We start from the raw sequence: 22,111 nt of genomic DNA, 5'->3' as shown, positions 1-22,111 counted from the left end.
TTTTGTATTCCTTTAAATATTTCTGGGCTTGATTCTGGAATATAGTCAAATTACTCAATTTTTGTTCGGTATGTCCGAAACAGCCTTCAGTCTAAGGCAGGAGTGTGCTAACATTTTCTTAAAGGGTCAGCAAGAAAATATTTTAGGCTTGTGGGGTTTTTATTTGTGAATAAAGAAAAATAAATTGGGATTGGACTTTGTTTCAAGAATAGTTTAAATGTGTCTTTGGAGAAGTTGAATATCAGATCATTTAAAAGGTGCAAGCAAAAAAAAAAAGGTGCAAGCGTTTTTAGTTATTGTAGTTTTAGTTGTGCTTTCTTCTCTCTGGTACTAGATGTAGTAGAAAAAGAAAATGATAAGAGCACTGAGGGATTCTTTTTCCCTTTTGATTTCATGAATAGGTAAAGGAGGCTTGAACTTTCTCTCTTGCCTTACTATTGTCAAGGGATTACTATGATTCTTGCCTTTTAGAGAATAGCATTTTTTCCCTCTTTGCCTGTGATGCTTTTAATCTTAAAAAACAAGAGGATTGGGCCTCAATTATCATTTGAATATCTTCTTGGCACCTACTGTTTAACCTAGTTTTCCCTGAGATTTTCCCTCTTGTCATTTTTAGTCTGTCTGTCAGTTTTTATGTATATGTTTATTCCCTTTGGGAATATTTTGGAATTTCCATTATTTCACTTGTGGAACATGGAAAGAATCTAATTTGAGGTCAGGTGAATTTATATAGCTTCACAGTTAACAGCAACAACCAGACATACAGACTAATCAAAACTCACATTTTATAATACAAAAATGGAAAATACAACTCTGTGTGTGTGTGTGTGTGTCCGCGCGCATGCGTGTGTGTGTGTGTGTGTGTGTGTGTGTGTGCAAAGGAGTGAAGAGCACAAAATTTAGAAGACTGGCTACCCAGTAGTGGGTGAGTGACAGGGTTTAGGGTGTATGAATCTGTGTTAGTAAATGGAAACTACTGGTAATGTTTTACTTCTTATCTTGGGTGATAGGTTAATAGGTATTTCTTATATTATTAAAATGTAAAAACGAAGTCCAAGCATTTAATGTTAAAGTGAAGCAAGAATTGAAAAAGTGAAAGTGTTAGCTGCTCAGTCGTGTCCGACTCTTTGTGACTCCGTGGACTGTAGCCCACCAGGCTCCTCTGTCCATGGAATTCTCTGGGCAGGAATACTGGAGTACTTCTCCAGGGGCTCTTCCTACCCAGGGATCGAACCTGGGTCTCCTGCGTTGCAGGCAGATTCTTTACTGTCTGAGCCACCAGAGAAGCCCCCCACCAAGGATTATTAACGGTCTGATTCTTTGTATTGGGTGCTGTAAGTGGAGAGGAGAAAGGTGCAAGCAAGAGAAACCATATTTGGTCAGAAGTGGGAATCAGAAATGAAAACTAAAAGTTTGGAGTGAAGAAATAAGAAGGAGGGATGTTTTTCTTTGTATATATTTTGTCTTGAGAGATTTTCTTATATAAAAATGTATTCTTTAAAGGGTCTAATGTTTTAAATTTAACAGTATTAAGTCACTTCTGCATTTTTAAAGTAGTGTATTTATATATGTTTTCTCTAACCAGAATATGACTGTGGCTAACATCTGTGCTTGGTATTTTTATTCATATATTGAACAGGCCAAGGTAGTATGATCTCAAGTTCATTGTCTAATATATTATATTTTTATACCATAGTTTTATAGTCTTTCAAGTGAAAATGATATTCTCCTTTAAAAATCTTTTTTAAATTGAAGCGTAATTGATGTACAATATTGTGTTAGCTTCTGGTATACAGCAAAGTAATTCAGTTATATATATGTTTATATACATATTCTTTTTGTCAGATTATTTTTCATTATAGTTTATTACATAATATTGAATATAGTTCCCAGTGCTATACAGTAGTACCTTATTATTTACCTGTTTTACATATAACAGTTTGTATCTGTTAACCCCAAATTCCTAATTTATGCCCCATCTCTTTTTCCTCTTTGGTAGTCGAAAGTTTGTTTTCAGTGTCTGTGAGTCTGTTTTATCATTTATGTAAGTTCATTTGTATCATTTTTTGTGATTCTACATATATGGTATTTGTCTTTCTCTATCTGACTTTGATTAATATGATCATCTCTAGATCCATGTTGCTGTAAATGGCATTATTTCGTTCTTTTTTTATGGCTGAGTAATATTCCTCTCTCTGTGTGTGTATGTATCACATCTTGTTTTTCCATTCATCTGTTGATGCACATTTAGGTTGGTTCCATGTCTTGGCTATTGTAAAATACCGCTGCTATGAACATGGGAGTGTTTGTATCTTTTGAATTATAGTTTTCCCTGAATATATGCTCAGGAGTAGGATTGCTGAATCATACAGCAACTCTGTTTTTAGTTTTTTGAGGAACCTCCATACTGTTTTCCATAGTGTACTTGGCAGATCTTGTGTATGATGTGAGGGAGTATTCTAACTTCATTGATTCACAAATGGGTGTCCAGCTTTCCCAGTACCCTTGCTGAAGAGATTTGTCTTTTTTCTGTTGTATACTCTTATCTCTTTTGTTAAAGATTAATTGACTGTGGGCATCAACAATATCTTTCTTTATCCTATCTCACCAGGACAAATGAAGTAAGCTCTCTCTCTCTCTCTCTCTATATATATATATATATATAATTTTTTTTTTTTTAAATTTCACTGAAATAGTGCCTGAAATGAGCAGTTGTGAAGAGGGTGCCCCATGAGCTCCATTCCACCACTGGCAGGATGGAAACAGTGGCTCTAGAATTCTGGTGTCCTCTCCCATCTCCCTTTCTCTCCCTCCCATGCTGCATTCAGAGTGTTGCTATGGGGACTTATATCTTTTATCCTTGTTGACGTTAGTCACCATAAGAAACCTAAAGTTTATCTGTCATCCTTACAGTCTCCTCCATATATTCAGTTGCCAAACCTTTGGAACCTCTCTATGGATTCCCTTCCCCCTGCCCGCCACCGCCCCCCCCCCCCCCCCCGCCCCCGCCCCACTACTACTCACCCCAACTCCTGAAGTCTTTTGACTGAGTCTCTGGAAGTCACTGTTGTCTGCAAAATCCCCTGTATCCTCAACCTCTATTGGATGTTCTTTTCCTTTCCCCTTGTTGCACTTTTTCTTAGTTACTGCCTTTCAGTTTTTGACAGTTAGATTTTTTTTTTAAAGCTCATGGTTTTCTGTTTTTTAAAATCTGCTTTCTCTGAAGCGTACTTCCTAACTATGCATGAGTGCTTAGTCGTGTCCAACTCTTTGTGACCCTATGGCAAGAATACTGGAGTGGGTTGCCATTTCCTCCTTCAGGGGGATCTTCCTGACCCAGGGATTGAACCTGAGTCTCCTGCAGCTCCTGCATTGGCAGGCAGATTTGTTACCACTGAGCCTTCTGGTGAATCTGCCTGCAGTGCAGGAGACCTGGGTTTGATCCCTGGGTCAAAAGATCCCCTGGAGAAGGGACTGACTACTCACTCCAGTATTCTTGCCTAGAGAGTTCCACGGACAGAGGAGCCTGGCAGGCTACAGTCTGTAGGGTCACAAAGAGTCAGACACTTCTAAGTTTGATGTACATCTTTATGACCGTTACTTTTAAGTCTTTATTAGTTTACTTATCTCCATATCATTAAGGTCTTTTTCTGAAGTTTTATTTCATTTGGAACATGTTTTCTATGTTATTCAAAACAGTGGTCTCTCTCAGTCTTGAAGGAGTGGCTTTGTGTAGGTGATGAACATTCTCATTCAGGCTTGCCTAGCTCTTGGTTATCTTTTGATTGTCTCGCTCTTGGTTGTGATTGTCTAAACTGCTTGATTTATTCTGGACTTACTCTTGGAGGCTTTTTGAGGGAGTGCTAAGACCTATCAATGTTTTAATAGGAGGAATCTCATTTAGCACCTAGTTTCAGGCTGGTTGGAAGCCAGATCCCCAGGCAGGATCTTTTAAAGTATAGAAATATATACAGTCCTGTGCATCACATTTGTAATTCCTGCTGGCCTCCACTCCAAGAGAGCTGTAGTTCCCTAGGTGACAGAAAAATTGAGGCTCTAGACAGTTGTGCAGCTCCTTTCTGGAAGGTCTTTTAGAGCTGCAGCAAGGTCAGAGGAGAAGCTGGCGTCTCCTTGGGAGCACCTCCTTAGCTCTGGGTGTGTGGGAAACCCGAAACCTGTCCCTCAGGCTGAAGCTCCAGGCTAAGTAAATGGGGCCTTTTCACAGGCAGACTAGGGTTGAATTTCATTTGACTTTCTGTGCAGTGCCCTGGGGGTGGTGGCCTGCCAAGAACTGTCTTTTCAATTGTTATAGTCCCCTAGAGCTCAATAATGTTGGCCTCTGTGTCCAACAGGGCCAGGCAATCAAAGGGGTGGCCCTTGTGTGGATTGCACATGCCTGCTGGCTTTAGCAAGTCAGCTGGAGAGTGTCAGTGGCAGGCCTTCCAGAGACAGTGGGAAAATGTCTTGAGTTCACATGCTCATGGTTTCAGCAGTGCAGCAGGGGATGCCTTTCCTGTGTACCCCTGCCAGCTTTGGTCTGGGGGTGGGAGAATGCTGCCCGGCTCATGCTTGTCAGCCTCAGCCTGGGAGTGGCTAAATGTAGCCCCGGAATTTAGCTAGGGAGCGGTAGAATGTTTGTCTGTTCTGCTCATCCACTCCAACCAGTAATCAGGGAGTGCTGCAGCCGCGCCCGCCCCCCCCCCCCCCCCCCCAAACTTTCTGGCTTCAGCAAGGCAGTGGTTGCCACCACCTTCCTTTGTCTGACTTAGCAGGGCTGGAGAGAGGCTGCTGCCTCTGATTCAGCCCAGCTCTGCTGACAGGCTAGCAGGAGAGTGCAGTGACGGCATCCACCAGTGCTCCAAGGCGAGATTCTGCTGTTCTCTGTCCCTCCAACTGTTGCTCTTAGATGAGCAAATGAATCTCCTTCACATATAGTCTAGGCACTTTCTAAATTGCTAGTTTTTTTCTTTTCTTGCTTGGTCTTAGTTTGAGTGAGACTGCATGCAGACCCATTGGAAGGGGAATCCAAGTTTCATATGGTGTTTTGGGTCCCTTGGATGTCAGCCCCGTTGGTTTTCTAAGCAGACATTTGGGGGACTTGTCTTTCTAGTGCAGATCCCGAGGGTTCGGATGCCTGATGTGAGGCATCAGCCCTGCTCCTCCAGGAGCGGCTTTCTAGATTGGTGAGTCTTCCCTACTGGTATTGTGGAGCCAGGGGTGGGGTTTTTGCTGAGACCTTGTCTCTGCCCCCCTTTTTTTTAATTAAAAAAAAAAATGGTGAAAAAAAAAAAAAAATGGCCACACTGTGCAGCATGTGGGATCTTAGTTTGCTCATCAGGGAGCAAACCCTTGGTCCCTGCATTGGAAGTGTGGAGTCTTAATCACTGGACCACCACAGAAGTCCTGTTTCTGTCCTTTTACTTGTCTGGTTGTGGTCTTTTGTTGTGGGGAAGCAGTTCATCTAGTTTTTAGATAATTTCTTGGTGGAAATGATCTTTGTGTAGCTGTAGATTTGATATGTCCATGAGAGGAGGTGAATTTAGGATCTTCTTGGACTCTTGTCCCCTACTTTATTTTCTGTTAGTCAGTTGGAAAAGTCTTTCTCTGGCAGATTATACATACTTTGGACTTTAATCTTAGTTCATCTGTATTTTCTTGTCTCCATGTTTGATTTTTTTCTTAGTTCCTTTATTCTTCTTCTCCAAGGAACCCTAATTCAATTTGACATTCTCCATTGAGCCGTTCTTTTCTTCTTCTTTAAAACAAAAAATTTGTTTTTGTCTGTGCCGTGTCTTCGTTGCAGTGAACAGGGGCTCCTCAGGCTTCAGCCTTCTCATTGCGGTGGCTTCTGCTGTTACTGAGCACGGGTTCTAGCACACATAGGCTTCAGTAATTGTGGCTATGCAGTTGTGGTGCCTGGGCTTAGCACCTCCACAGCATGGGGGATATTCCTGGACCAGGGGTTGAACCTATGTCCCTCGCATTGGCACATGGATTCTTAACCAGGGAAGCACCTCCATTAAACCTTTCTGATCGACCAAGGAAAGACTATGTACCTGAGCTTTTTGGGTGCTTTAAAAGAGAGCTTAATGCCTGTTATTTACTTTGCTTTTCATAATTTCTTACTAGTTTTCTCCTACTCAGGAGAGATGACTTTGTTTATCTGTTTCATCCTTTCAGATGTGGCCCTGTAAGCCTCATAATTACTACTTAATAATTGCCTGCTATGTGTAGTTTATGGTTAAAAGTTTATTTTACCAGCTTTTTAACATTAGGTCCCACAGAATTCTTTCATTTTAGTCTTACTTTATTATAATAGCTACTATTTTTGATCACTTGCTATGTTCAAGTAAGGTAGAATCTCCAGTTTACAAATGTGGGACTGAAGTTCAGAATTACAGTCATAAACCTTAAGTCCATTTGTGTTTGACTTCAAACTCCTTGTGTTCAGATCAGTTTTTGTGACTATAAAACAGGTTGTTTGGTCTTCAGACATTTGAAATTAAGGCTTAACATATTATGCTAGTTAAATTCCTTCAGTGATTATATATTTATTTTTACATATTTGTGTATGTAAATATAGATGATTTCTAAGCAATTTAAAATTTTGGTATTATAGTTTTCTTCTTCCAGTTTCAATAATTGCCAGAATTAATTTTCAATTACCTGAGCATATTTGTTCAAAACAAAATATTCTTTCCTGGTATATAGAGTTTCCATATTTATAAACTATGGTTTGAAACTGTTTCTGACTTTATTGTTTCTCATTTTATGTTTGACGTCCCTAGATTTCTTTCTTTATCATATTATAAGAATTGTGCCATGTAAAGTGTGCTCAAACTTGGGGAGGTTGAATGATATGTGGCTGTGTGAACATAGAAATTGAGTATAATATAAAATATATACTTTGTAGAATTGGTGTCAGGAAAGTATGTCAACTTCTCAAATGTGGTCAGAATTCTGTATTACAGAATGCAGTCAAGGCTTATAGTAAGCCAAAATTCGAAAGGTGTTTGGCTTATGTTTGGTTTTCAGACTTAAGATCTTTAATCCATTTGACATTATTTTTGTATATGGTATGAGGAAATGTTCTGATTGCATTCTTTTACATGTAGTTGTCCAGTTTTTCAGCACCACTTATCGAAGAGATTGTCTTTTTTCCATCATATATTCTTGCTTTCTTTATTGTAGATTAATTAACCATGAATGCTTGGGTTTATTTCTGGGCTCTCTGTGGTTTCTTTGATCTATGTGTCTCTTTTTGTGCCAGTGCCATGCTGTTTTGATTACTGTAGCTTTGTAATATAATCTGAAGTCAGGTCGTAATATCTCCCACTTTGTTCTTTTTTCTCAAGATTGTTTTGTCAATTCAGGATCTTTCATGGTCAAATATAAACTTCAGGTTTATGTGTTCCAGTCCTGTGAAGAATGTCATGGGTATTTTGATATGGATTACATTAAATCTGTAGATTGTGCTGGGTAGTATGGACATTTTAACAATATTAGTTCTTCCAGTCCATGAACATAGGATATCATCTTTCCATGGCTTTATGTCATCTTCAGTTTCTTTGATCATTGTTTTATAGTTTGCAGAGTACAAGTCTTTTCACTTTTTTGGTTAAGCTTATTCCTAGGTATTTTATTCTTCTTGACGTGATTTTAAATGGGATTGTTTTCTTGCTTTCTCTTTTTGATAGTTTAATATTAGTTTATGGAAAAGTAATAACATTTTAAATGTGTTAATCTTGTATTCCTGCAACTTTACTGAAGTCATTTTTTAGTTCTAATATATATATATTTTTTTTGGTGTCATCTTTAGGATTTTATGTATGTAATACTGAGCCATTTCGGATAGTGACAATTTTACTCCTTCCCTTCCAATTTGGATGCCTTTTATATCTTTGATTGCTGTGGCTGGGACTTCCAGTGCTATAAATAGAAGGGGCAAGAGTGGACATCCTTGCCTTGTTCCTGATATTAGAGGGAAAGCTTTCAGCTTTTCACCATTGAGCATGATGTTAGCTGTGGGTTTGTTGTAAGTGGCCTTTATTATGTTCAGATATGTTGCCTCTGTAACCAGTTTGATGAGAGTTTTTATCATGAATGAATGTTGAATTTTGTCAAATGCTGCATCCCATAGATATTAGAAAGCTGTGTTTCCATTTTCATTTGTCTTGAGCTATTTTCTGATTTCCTCCTCGATTTGTTCATTAACCCATTTTGATTTTTTAGTAGTACATTGTTTTCATTTTCCCCATTTTTCTTCCTATAATTGCTTTCTAGTTTTATACTGTCATGGTTGGAGAAACTGCTTGATACAATTCCTGTTCTTTTAAATTTGTTGAGAGTTATTTTTGGCTTAGCATATGATCTATCCTGGAGAACATTCCATGTGTACTTGATAAGAATGTGTATTCTGATCTTTTGGGATGGAATGTCCTGTAGATATCTATTAAGATTAATTGGTCTAATGTGTCATTTAAGATCTCTGTTTCCTTCTTGATTTTCTGTTTGGATGATTTGTCCATTGATATAAGTGAGGTGTTAAAGTCCCCTACTATTAATACATTATTGTCAGTCTCTCCTTTTGTGTCTGTGTTTATATTTGCTTTAAATATTTAGATGCTCATGTGTCAAGTGCATGTATTTTAAAGTGTTATAGCCTCTTCTTATATTAATCCTTTTATCATTAAATAATGCTCTTCTTTGTTATTTTTTATGGACTTTATTTTAAAGTCTGTTTTGTCTGATATGAATATTGCTACCACTGCCCTTGTTTCCATTTGCATGAAATTTCTTTTTACTTCTCTCCACTTTCAATTTGTGTATGTCTTTAGTTCTTTTAAGCAGAATATAGATGGGTCTTGTTTTTTAATCCAGTCACCGCACCCACCCCCGCCACTGTGTCTTTTGATTGAAGCATTTATTCCATTGACATTTAAAAGTGTTTGTGCTTATTGCCATTTTATTCCTTTTATTCTGGTTATTTTTATAGTTCTTCTCTATACTTCTTTTAGCTTCTTCCATTGTGATTTGTTTTTTTTTTTTTTTTACTTTCTCTCTAGTTTTTGTGTATTTATTTTAGGCTTTTGATTTGTTACTACCATTGGGTTCATAAATTTTGATCTTTAACTCTTATCTCCTTGCTTTAAATTGGTAATGATTTAAGTTCTAACACCTTCTAGAAGGTCTACATTTTAACTCCCCTCCCTCACATTTTGTGATTTTGATACCATATTTTACGTCTTCATGTTAATCCTTGATTCTAATGCACTGTTGCTGTTGTTCAGTTGCTAAGTTGTGTCTGACTCAGTGACCCCATGGACGCAGCATGCTAGGCTAGTACTTATTAGAATGCATATTCCAACTTGTTTCTGCAAAAAACATAAAACTCGCAGAATGGTGAAATGAATATGACAGTAAACGCACGTATACCCGTCCCCTAGACTAACTAGATATTTTGGTCACATTTTAGATGAAAAAGAGGGAAAAGCCCATCTTTGTCCTTACCACTCTAATCAACCATTATTCATGTCTTCCACACAGTTTATTTCCTTTGCTGCTCAAAAACTTGCTTATTTGATCCAATTTCTTAATGTAGGTGTAATTTACGGTAGAGAAGTGCAGAGATTTACCTGTTACAGCTTGAGTTTTGACAAATGCATGCACTTATGTAACCCATACTTCTATAAAGATATTTCTGTTACCCCAGAAGGTCTTTATATGCCCTTTCCCAGTAATCCTCACCCCTTTGGAAGCATCTCTTTTCCCACTTTCACTTTAGAGGAGTTGTTTTCCCTGTTCTTGACAATGTTGCATGTATCAGTACATCTTTCCTTTTTATTACTTAGTCGTATTCCATTTTATGACTATATTATTCATTTTTTATTGAGTTGAATTCATATGTTTTGAGCTATTATGAGTAAAGCTGTTGTGAACTTTGTCATAGACGTGTTCTTGTGTCATGAAGTTTGAGGCACCATTTGAGTGTGTTGGAATAGGTAAATCAATTGAATGTGTATAATATGAGGCTCTGTTCAGTGCTTTAAAAAACAAGTCAAAATAAGGAGTGGAAGCATGATAGAGGATGATTTTTTTGATTGGAAAGTATTTTAGCAGTGACCTAAAAAAAGTGTGTAAGACCACTATGGGGGTGACTAGAGTATAAATTTGGAGAAGGCAGTGGCACCCCACTCCAGTACTCTTGCCTGGAAAATCCCATGGACGGAGGAGCCTGGTAGGCTGCAGTCCATGGGGTGGCTAAGAGTCGGACACAACTGAGCGACTTCACTTTCATTTTTCACTTTCATGCATTGGAGAAGGAAATGGCAGCCCATTCCAGTGTTCTTGCCTGGAGAATCCCAGGGATGGGGGAGCCTGGTGGGCTGCCGTCTATGGGGTCGCACAGAGTCAGACACGACTGAAGTGACTTAGCAGCAGTAGCAGAGTATAACTTGATAGTTCTAAGGAGATAGCTGAAAATGGAGCGTTCCTGAGGCAGGAGTGTCCTTGGCACATTCCAGTGTGGGTGAGCAGGGCAGAGAGTTAGGTCAGAGAGATACTGACACCATGGTAGAGGAGCACCGAAGGAGTTAAGGATGTGAACAGTATTTTTTTCTTACCGTGAAAGTAGATGAATGGATTCACAATATGACATTTGCCAGCAACAATAATAACTGCATAAAGTTTATTGAGTTCTTTCTTGTTACAGCACCTTGTTTAGGCCATTCCATTTATTATCTTTTTAAATCCTCACAACAATCCTATGTGAGGTACGGGTACTTATCTCCACTTTGCAGATGAGAGAATTAAAGCACCAAGCGATTAGATACATTAGCCTTTATCAGTAATTTTATTTATTTTCCAGTGGAGTTCTCAACCATAACTTTCTGGCAGTGATTTTTTAAGCGAGCCAGAGAAACAGAGAAACAAATTCTGGGCTATCTTTCTGGTTTGCATGTAGTTTAGTACCACAGGAACTTGGGAAAATGATTTAGCCTCTCAAAGTCACATCTAACTCCTTTGTCACATGTATGATTTGTGTTTGGTGTTTGTTAAAAGGTCTGGCAAGTCAAATCTGTGAAAGAATATAAGGGGCCTGATCAATCCTTGAAGAAAAATAATGTGACACTACTGTATATTAAGGGATACTTCACATACTAGAGTTTAACTTAGGGAGGAAGATAATAAAGTCAGGAAGAACTAAAAAATGTTGCTGTCAACATTTTAATGTTTTTGTGTCATTGTGGAGTCTAAAATGTATATACATGTTTTGGATATTTGAGGCAAATGCAGAGATGTACTTGGTGACCATGTTTTGATATTTAAGGCAATAAGATTTCTGTCCTGTTTTTCTTGTGGTTGGTTGATGGTACCTGCAACCTGTGTATCTGTTTCCCCACATCTCCCTCTTCATTGCATCTTCCATTTTATCTTTGTCTTCTTTGTACTAAAATATTCCTTACATTTTTCTTTTTTAGGTGAGAAGTAAACATGAGGAGTAATCTAGTTCATAATGGAGATTGTTTTATAGCACAAAATAGAACATTGTCTAATAAAATAGAACTTTTTAGTGGGAAAATATCTACCCAGAATCTGAAATTACATACAATAAGATATATTGACTACAAACTGAATAGGATCATACTTTCTACCTAAAATTTATATCTGAAAATATGACTATAGCTTGAAGCTCACATTGAGAGAAACTATAAGGAAAATGGGTTTGGACAACCCCATTGACTTAAATATTTCCTGAAAGAATTATTTCGATAAAATAAAAAATGGAATGGAAGACTTGGAAACAGTTTAACTGATAAAATGAATTAAATTGTTCAATGGAATCTTTCTGCAGCAGGCAGTCTTAGTTAAAATTCCTTAGTGCCTACCTAACATCAGTCAGTTCAGTTCAGTTGCTCAGTCATGTCCGATTCTTTGCGACTCCATGAATAGCAGCATGCCAGGCCTCCCTGTCCATCACCAACTCCCGGAGTCTACCCAAACCCATGTCCATCGAGTCGGTGATGCCATCCAGTCATCTCATCCTCTGTTGTCCCCTCCTCCTCCTGCCCCCAACCCCTCCCAGCATCAGGGTCTTTTCCAATGAGTCAACTGTTCGCATGAGGTGGCCAAAGTATTGGAGCTTCAGTCTCAACATCAGTCCTTCCAGTGAACACGCAGGGCTGATCTCCTTTAGGATGGACTGGTTGCATCTTCTTGCAGTCCAGGGGACTCTCAAGAGTCTTCTCCAACACCACAGTTCAAAAGCATCAGTTCTTCAGTGCTCAGCTTTCATCACAGTCCAACTCTCACATCCATACATGACTACTGGAAAAGCCATAGCCTTGACTAGATGGACCTTTGTTGGCAAAGTAATGTCTCTGCTTTTAAATATGCTGTCTAGGTTGGTCATAACTTTCCTTCCAAGGAGTAAGCGTCTTTTAATTTCATGGCTGCAGTCACCATCTGCAGTGATTTTGGAGCCCCCCAAAATAAAGTCTGCCACTGTTTCCACTGTTTCCCCATCTATTTCCCATGAAGTGATGGGACCAGATGCCATGATCTTATTTTTATGTAAAAATCTCTTTTCCAGGTATCATCCTCAACATCACAGAGTAGAGTTAGAATCTTAATATCATTGGATGTTTATTTGCCTCTGAATATGCTTTTGGATCCATGCAGAACTGGTTTCTGTTTGGTATCTTGAAATTCTTAAGGCTGATTAATGAACTTACACTCTCCAGTTTAAGTGAGTTCACAATGGTGTGTGTGGTATGGGGTATCATTTAACATTTTCTGACATGAAAACTATTGAATTTGTTGAGGGGGAAGGAGTTTGGTGACTTGGTGGGCAGACCCATTTTCATTACTTTAATTGTGCGATTTATTAGGATTTTAAGCTTTTTTATAAATGTTTTAGTGTTATAGGACAGAATTAAAAGGATTTAGAATAAAAGGAGTTTAACAAAAGGACTTTGCAACAGGATTGCAATAGTTTTTATATTTGATGGATTTAGCTAACCGCTTTTCATTTCAATCATCGTGCTACATTCTGTTAAATGCTGTAGAACAGGTGTGTGTAACGTCATTCTCTCTATTGTACATGCAAATAAACACAATTTTATATATAAAAAGTTAATCCTCTACAATTTGGAGGATTACATTATGGGAGGGTGATGACTCCATTAGGCATCATGGAGAGTACATGCTATTTATATTGCAAGAAAAATCAGGTTAATAGCTACAGTGTTCATGAGATTGTAGAATTTTTATACCAACACTTAAAAAAATTGTGTTTATTCAAACTGTCCACAACAACATTATTTAAGGCAGAGTTAAGGTTATGTTATATAGTTTTCCAACTTGGAAAAAAATTCAGTGGACAGTGTGCCTCAAAGAAATTTGAAGGATTTGTTATGATTTGTGTGCTTTTTGTAGACTAGTCTTTCCTATTTCTGGACAGTTTTGCTGGTACAGTGGGTACTTTTGGCTTTATGTTGTGCTTCAGTGAGGGCCTTATTTTGTAGTGTAAATTTTTTGCTTGGTTACCTTTTCTGAATATCCATGAAGAGTATAAATCTTTAGTGTCAGGTGACTGACCTGGAGAGCAAATTCGGTAAGACTGTTGTAAGCCAGTGTGTTTTAGTCACTCAGTTGTGTCTGACTCTTTGTGACCCCATGGACTGTACCCTGTCAGGCTCCTCTGTCCATGGAATTCTCCAGGCAAGAATCCTGGAGTGGGTGGCCATTCCCTTCTCCATTTGTAACCCAGTAGTTCAGTAGAAACCAAAGAGGTTCTTTAATTCAGGTTTGAAAAACACAAAAACAATCAAACCTTTCTTGCCAGTATTATTTGCACTTTAAAGGCACGATGTGCCACTCATCAGAATAGCAAATTGGTGTGTATAATACCAGGTACAAACCATAAAGACCTTGTCAAAACACCAGGAGGTAGAGACAAAATAGGTATTGTTAAAGGTGAAGGTGAAATATGTAGGAGTGAAGAATTGGCCTTGTGTAGCTGAAATTCAGTTATAATTAATTTGAAGCATAAATATCATGGGCTTTGGACTAGTTAATTTTTAACTTGTGCTTCATTTGAAAGTCATATTGTTAATTGTGAAATCTGATTTATTTGTTTAGCAGGGAGAAAAGCAGACAATCCATACTAAATTAATATTTAGTGAAAATGTAGACACTAATTGTTCTAAGCGTCTCATAATTTAAATTGGTTATGGGGAATTTTATTCATCAACACTGTGTTTATAGTTTTGATCTTTTCAAGGTGTGATAATACAGTCTGTGAATGGATCATATAACTTGTCTTAACCTATTTTGTATAATTATTATCACAATTTAAAAGAATATTATGTCAGAGCACAATATAAATGTGTAGTCACATTTAAACCTCATTATTTTTGGAGCGATCCATTAATGTAGATTATTAACATTTACATTACACTTGGTGTATGCATGCGTGCTAAGTCACTTCAGTCATGTCTAACTCTTTGTGACCCTATGGACTATATAGCCTGTCAGTCTCCTCTGTCTATGGGATTCTTCAGGCAAGAATACTGGGGTGGATTGCCATGCCCTTCTCCAGGGGATCGTTCCGACCCAGGGATCGAATCTGGGTCTCTCGTATCTCTTGCATTGGCAGGGGTGTTCTTTACCGCTAGCGCCACCTGGGAAGCCCCTCTCTTGGTGTATAACATCTAGCAAAGAAGTGGAACACTGTTAAGAGTGCTTAAGCCCCCTGTTTACCCCTCCCCGAAATTCTCTCCATCCTAAATGCCAAAGAAGATTACCCTATCCTGAAATTGATGTTTATGTGTTTTTGTTTTTAGCACTTAAGGTTGCTAAATATCGGTCTGTGTATCTGCCTAATGACACACAGCCAATAGGCACACACTTGTGCAACCACATAATTTATTTGTACCTTTTTCAAAACTGTGGTAAAAATCACAAAAGATTTACTGTCTTTAGATCTTTACAGACTTCTTTTTGGTGGGGGGCGTGCAGTGTGACATGCTGAATCTTAGTTCTCTGATCAGGGATTGAACCCATATCCCCTGAAGTGGCAGTGCGGAGCCCTTATTACTGGATGACCAGGGAATTCCTGGTAAACTTAACTGTAAAGCTTGGCAGTGTTAAGTACATTCAAAGAACTCCATATCCACTGAACAACAGCTCTCCATTTCTCCGTCTATCACCAGGCCCTGGTAATCACATTTTTCTTTCTGTTTGTAGGATTTGACTACTTTCAGTTCAGTTCGGTTCAGTCGCTCAGTCGTGTCCAACTCTTTGCGACCCCATGGACTGCAGCACACCAGGATTCCCTGTCCATCACCAGCTCCTAGAGTTTACTCAAACTCATGTCCATTGAGTCGGTGATGCCATCTAACCATCTCATCCTCTGTCGTCCCCTTCTCCCGCCTGCAGTCTTTCCTCGCATCAGGGTCTCTTCCAGTGAGTCAGTTCTTTGCATCAGGTGGCCAAAGTATTGGAGTTTCATCTTCAGCATCAGTCCTTCCAATGAATATTCAGTACTGGTTTCCTTTAGGATGGACTGGTTGGATCTCCCTGCAGTAAAAGGGACTCTCAAGAGTCTTCTCCAACACTGCAGTTCAAAAGCATCAATTCTTTGGCGCTCAGCTTTGTTTATAGTCCAATTCTCACATCCATCTATGACTACAGGAAAAGCCATGGCTCTGACTAGATGGATCTTTGTCAGCAAAGTAATGTCTCTGCTTTTTAATATGCTGTCTAGGTTGGTCATAACTTTTCTTCCAAGGAGCAAGCGTCTTTTAATTTCATGGCTGCAGTTACCATCTGCAATGATTTTGGAGCCTCCCAAAATAAAGTCTGTTACTGTTTCCACTGTTTCCCTATTCATTTGCCATGAAGTGATGGGACCAGATGCCATGATCTTAATTTTCTGAAATGTTGACTACTTTAGATGCCCCATATAAGTGCAGTAATAGAGTGTTTGTCTTTTCATGACTGATTTATTTCATTTAGCATAATGTCCTCAAAATTCACCCATGTGTAGCATATATACATTTTACATATATACAGGTATGCATGTATATATGTATATACATATATTTACTATATTATATATTTTATATATATAATATATACACTACACATGTATATAATGTATATTATGTGTAGTATATATAGTGTAGTATATTATGTATACATGTGTAGTATATATACATATACATATATACATTTTCTTTGTCCAGTCATTATTTGATGGGCATTTGCATTGCTGCCACCTTTTTCCTGTTATGAATGATTCTGTAGTGAACATGGGTGTCCTAGAGCTTGCTATATCTTTTTAAAATTAATATTTTAAGAGCATCTTTTAAATGGAAGAGGTGAGCAGAAAGTACAGAGAGTTGCCATATATCTTCTGACCCCACTCAAGGCAAACTTCCCCCACTTTTTGTACCCTGCCCCACAGTGGTACCCACACTGACATCATTATCAGTCAAAGTCCATTAATTCTCATTTGGATTCCCTATTGGTGTTGTACATTCCATTGATTTTCACAAACACATAAAGACATGTAAGCGCCATTGTTGTTGTTTAGTTGCGTCCAACTCTTTGTGACCCCATGGACTGCAGCACACCAGGCTTCCCTGTCCTTCCTTCAATTCACTGTCTCCCAGAGTTTGTTCAAACTCATGTATTGAGTCAGTGATGCCATCCAACCATCTCATCCTCTGCCACTCTCTTCTTCTTTTGTCTTTAATCTTTCCCAGCATCAGGGTCTTTTACAATAAGTCAGCTCTTCGCATTAGGTGGCCAGAGTATTGGAGCTTCAGCATCAGTCCTTCCAGTGAATATTCAGGGTTGATTTCCTTTGGGATTGACTTCTTTGATTTCCTTGCTGTCCAAGGGACTCTTGAGAGTCTTCTCCAGCACCACAGTTCAAAAGCATCAATTCTTAAGCACTTCAGCCTTGTTTATGATTCAACTCTCACATCCGTACATGACTACTGGAAAAACCATAGCTTTATACATACTTTTATTGGCAAAGTGATATATCTGATTTTTAATACTTTGTCTATGTTTGTCACAACTTTTCTTCCAAAGAGCAAGTATCTTTTAGTTTCATGGCTGCAGTCACTGTCTGCAGTGATTTTGGAGTCCAGGAAAATAAAGTCAGTCACTGTTTCCATTTCCCCCCCATCTGTTTGCCTTAAATTTATGGACCAGGTACCATGATCTTAGTTTTTTGAATGTTGAATTTTAAGCCAGCCTTTTCACTCTTCTCTATCACCTTCATCAGGAGGCTCTTTAGCTCCTCCTCACTTTCTGCCATTAAGATAGTGTCATCTCCATATCTGAGGTTATTGACACTTCTGGCAATTTTGATTCCAGCTTATTCTTCATCCTGCCTGACGTTTCACATGATGTACTCTGCTTAGAAGTTAAGCAAGCAGGGTGACAATATACATTCTTGACATACTTCTTTCCCAATTTGGAACCAGTTCATTGTTCCATGTCTGGTTCTAACTGTTGCTGCTTGACTGCATACAGGTTTTTCAGGAGGCAGGTCAGGTGGTCTGGTATTCCCATCTCTTTAAGAATTTTCTACCGTTTGTTGTGATCCACATAGTCAAAGGCTTTAGCATAGTCAGTGAAGCAGAAGTAAATGTTTTTCTGGAATTCTCTTGCTTTTTCTATGATCCATCAGTTCAGTTCAGTTCAGTTATGTCTGACTCTTTGCGACCCCATGGACTGCAGCACGCCAGGCCTCCCTTGTTCATCACCAACTCCCAGAGTGTGCCCAAACTCATGTCCATTGAGTCGGTGATCCCATGCAACCATCTCATCCTTTGTCGTCCCCTTCTCCTCCCCTCCTCATTCTTTCCCAGCATCAGGGTCTTTTCACATGAGTCAGTTCTTTGCATCAGGTGGCCAAAGTATTGGAGTTTCAGCTTCAGCAACAGTCCTTCCAATGAATAATCAGGACTTTTTTCCTTTAGGGTGGACTGGTTGGATCTCCTTGCAGTAAAAGGGATTCTCAAGAGTCTTCTCCCAACACTGCAGTTCAAAAGCATCAATTCTTCGGCGCTCAGTTTTCTTTACAATCCACCTCTCATATCCGTACCTGACCACTGGAAAAGCCATAGCCTTGACTAGATGGACCTTTGTTGGCAAAGTAATGTCTCTGCTTTTTAATATGCTGTCTAGGTTGGTCATAACTTTCCTTCCAAGGAGTAAGCGTCTTTTAATTTCATGGCTGCAGTCACCATGTGCAGTGATTTTGGAGCCCCCCAAAATAAAGTCAACCACTCTTTCCACTGTTTCCCCAGAGGGCAGACAGACTGGAACCACAATCACAGAAAACTAGCCAATCTGATCACAGCCTTGTCTAACTCACTGAAACTAAGCCATGCCATGTAGGGCCACCCAAGACGGACAGGTCATGGTGGAGAGTTCTGACAAAATGTAGTCCACTGGAGAAGGGAATGGCAAACCACTTCAGTATTCTTGCCTTGAGAACCCCATGAGCAGTATGAGCAGTATGATCCATCAGATGTTCGCAATTTGATCTCTGGTTCCTCTGCTTTTTCTAAATCCAGCTTGTACATCTAGAATTTCTCGGTTTATGTACTGTTGAAACCTATCTTGAAAGATTTTGAGCATGACTCTGCTAGCATGTGAAATGAGTTGCAGTTGTGCTGTAGTTTTAACATTGTTTGGCATTACCCTTTTTTGGGATTGAAATGAAAACTGACCTTTTCCACCACTGTTGTGTCCCTATAGAGTAGTTTCTCTGCCCTAAACATCCTCTGTGCTATACTTATTCATGCCTCCTTCCTTTTAAACTCCTGAACACCACTGATATTTTTACTGTCTCAATATTAAAAACTGACTTTTGCCTTTTCCAGAGCCATGCAATATATATTTAAGCCTTCATGGCTTGATAGCTAATTTTGTTTTAATCCTGAGTCATATTCCAATGTCTGGAGGCACTATAGTTTATATATTTTTAATTTATTTTGAATTTTAATTTATTTTATTGGTTTCTGCCATTTATCACATGAATCAGCCATAGATATACGTATGTCCTCTCCCTCTTGAATCTCCCTCCCACCCTCTCAGTTGTCACAGAGCACAAGATTTGAGGTAGGTACTGTCATTTATTTATCCACCCATCTACTAAAGGGCATCTTGATTGCTTTCACGTTTTGGCAGCTGTGAACAAAGCTGATGTGCAAGTTTCTGTGTGAGCAAGGTTCTTAGCTCCTTTGGGTAAATACCAAGAAGCATAATTGCTGGATCTTGTAGTAAGAGTATGTTTAGTTCTGTAAGAAACTGTCCACTGTTTTCCACTGTGACCATACCATTTTGCATTCCCTCTGGTGATGATGGAGAGTTCTTGTTCCTCATCCTTGTCAGCATCTGGTGCTGTTGTTGTTTTACATTTTGGGCAGTGTGATGCTTGTGGAATGGTGTCTTATTGTTTTGATTTGAATTTCCCTGATGACCTGTGATGTGTAGCATTTTTTCATCTGCTTATTGCCCATTTCTATATTTACTCTGTCAGTTCAGATCTTTTCCTCATTTTTATATTAAAAATTTTAAAGGTATATTTACTCGTTTATTTGGCTGCATTGGAGTTTAATTGTGGCACGCTGGATCTTCATTGCATCGTGCAGCATCATTTGTTGTGGCGCCTTAGTTCCCTGACCAGGCATATGTCCCCTGCTTCGCAAGGTGGATTCTTAACCATTGGACTATCTGGGAAGTCCCTAGAAATACGTTGATTTTTGTATGTTGATCTTGACTCTGGTAACCTTGTTGAGCTAACTCACTAGCTCTAGGAGTTTTTGTTTTTGATTCCTTGGGATTTTAGATGTATCAGTTGTGTTGTCTGCAAATATATGTGTGTGTGTGTGTGTGTGTGTGTGTGTATGTGTGTGTATGTGTGTATCTATCTATAAAAAATCGCTCAGTTGAGTCTGACTCTTTGTGACCCATGAACTATAGCCCTACAGGCTCCTCTGTCCATGGGATTTACCTGTACTGGAGTGGGTTGCCATTTCTTCCTGCGGGGGTTCTTCCTGACCCAGGGATCGAACCCAGGCCTCCTGCATTGCAGGCACCTTCTATAGTGTCTGAGCCACCAGGGAAGCCCTGCAAATTGGGAGTTTTATTTCTTTCTTTCTTATCCATATGACTTTCCTCCCCATTCTTTTCTTTTTATCCTTGCTCTTTAATTCTACTTTTTTTTTTTTTTGCAGTTGTTATTATTTTTTAAACTTACTTTTGGCTGTGCTTGGTCTTTGTTGCTGCACGGGGACTTTCTCTGGTTTCCGTGAGCTGGGGCTACTCTCCAGTCGCGGTGCACGGGTTTCTCATTGTGGCGGTTTCTCTTGTTGTGGAGCACAGGGTCTATCTAGGTGCACAGTCTTCTGTAGTTGCAGCATGGCTCAGTAGTTGGCGCCTCTCAGAGTCTAGAGTTTGGGCTCAGTGGTTGTGGCCCTTGGGCTTAGTTGCTTTGCGGCCTGTGGAATCTTCCTGGACCAGGGATCGAACCTGGGTCCCCTGCATTGGCAGGTGGATTCCAGTGTACCACCAGGGAAGTACCCCCCCCGCCCCAACCCCCTTTCTTTTCTGTTTTGTGTAGAACTTCCAGTACCATGTTGAATAGCAGTGGTGAGAGTGGAGACCTTGCCTTGTTCTTGACCTTAGGGGGAATGCAATCATGGTGTTAGCTGTAGGTTTTTGGATAAGTAGTGTAGTATCTAGGGCAATCATTTAAATTCCTGATCCTGGAAACAAGCTTTTTATTTTCCCTGGAGCTTCTATAGAAAATTCTTTTTAGGGCTCAATGTCCTGAAATGATGGACATGTGGTTCAGCTATTGAATTCATTGTATTAGACCTGCAAGGGGCTTATAGGCTCATATTTGTTTGTTCTATGAAAAATTTTGAAACATTTCATGGATTCTTCCCTCTATTTTCCTCTATTCTTTCTTTTTGGAATTCCTATCAATATGTTGGAACTTTGAGATGGTCCTTTAACAGTTGTCTTGTGCGTGTTTGTGTTCAGTTGCTCAGTGCCTTCTCACTCTTTGCAACCCCATGGGCTGTAGTCTGCCAGGCTCCTCTCTGGGTAAGAACACTAGAGTGGGTTGCTATTTCCTCCTCCAGGAGATCTTCCTGACCAGGGATCGAACCTATCTTCCCTGCATCAGCAGGTGGATGCTTTACCACGGAGCCACCTGGGAAGCCTGTTTATGTGTATATAAATTAATGCTGTTTTTGTCTTTTTTTGCGGGTGTTTTTTTTTTTTTTTTTTTTCTGGCTCTGTTCTCTAGGAAATTTTCTCTTATCCTTGAGTTGAGTTTTTAAATAATATCCAACATCTTTTTAATTTCCGAGATCTCTCTTTCATTTCTAAGCATCAGTTTTTCTTTGCATTATTATTTTGTTTCATTCTTGAAATATGTTCTTATATTTTAAAAAAATTATTAATGATAGTTTCAAAATTTTTGGTATTTTTAGCCACATTTCCGGGTGATTTTACCTATTTGTAAGCAGCAAAGTAAAAAGTTGATTGCAAGTGATGTGTGTTTGCATCCTCTGACTTCATTCAGGGTACTTTGCTTGTGCTGTTTCTTGGAGCTCTTTGCTTGACAGTGTCTTTCTTTCTTCATGGTCTGACTGATTTTTATTTTCTAATACATTGCTTCTCAGTTTACTAGTCTTTTTTCAGGATTTTACACTGCTGTACATTGAGAATGGCCTGAAATTTTGAGGTTTTTAAAGTTTCTGTTATGACCTTCTTTTATTTAATTTTGACATCAAAATTATACAACTCTTAGGTAATTAGTTGGTGGAATTAGGGGTGGTTTTCTGATTGCATGGAGAACATGTGTAAAACTGAGTTTGTTGCCAATTTAAAAAAAGGTTTTAAATGTTCGTTAATTTTTAAAGTAGTTATAGGTTTATTTATAGCTTTTCTATTTTTTGTTCAATTGTATAAATGTATTGATTTAAATGAATGTTTTGCTGTCTCTTTAACCATAAATATTTTGAGAGAATGAAAATAATAGGGATATACAAGAATACTTTTTGAAGTT

At 38.8% G+C, this 22,111-nt stretch overlaps 1 protein-coding gene across 1 annotated transcript in view; it reads left to right on the top strand.

The window, feature by feature from the left end:
* BCAS3 (BCAS3 microtubule associated cell migration factor) overlaps positions 1–22,111 on the top strand; it is a 583,611-nt gene that overhangs the window by 79,565 nt on the left and 481,935 nt on the right. The gene's annotated exons all lie outside the window — the stretch shown is intronic.

The sequence above is a fragment of the Dama dama genome, chromosome 5, assembly GCF_033118175.1.
Source record: "Dama dama isolate Ldn47 chromosome 5, ASM3311817v1, whole genome shotgun sequence".
In the NCBI taxonomy this organism is placed as follows: domain Eukaryota; kingdom Metazoa; phylum Chordata; class Mammalia; order Artiodactyla; family Cervidae; genus Dama; species Dama dama.
Note: the sequence above shows the minus strand (reverse complement) of the source record. Positions and strands in the feature narration are given on the sequence as shown.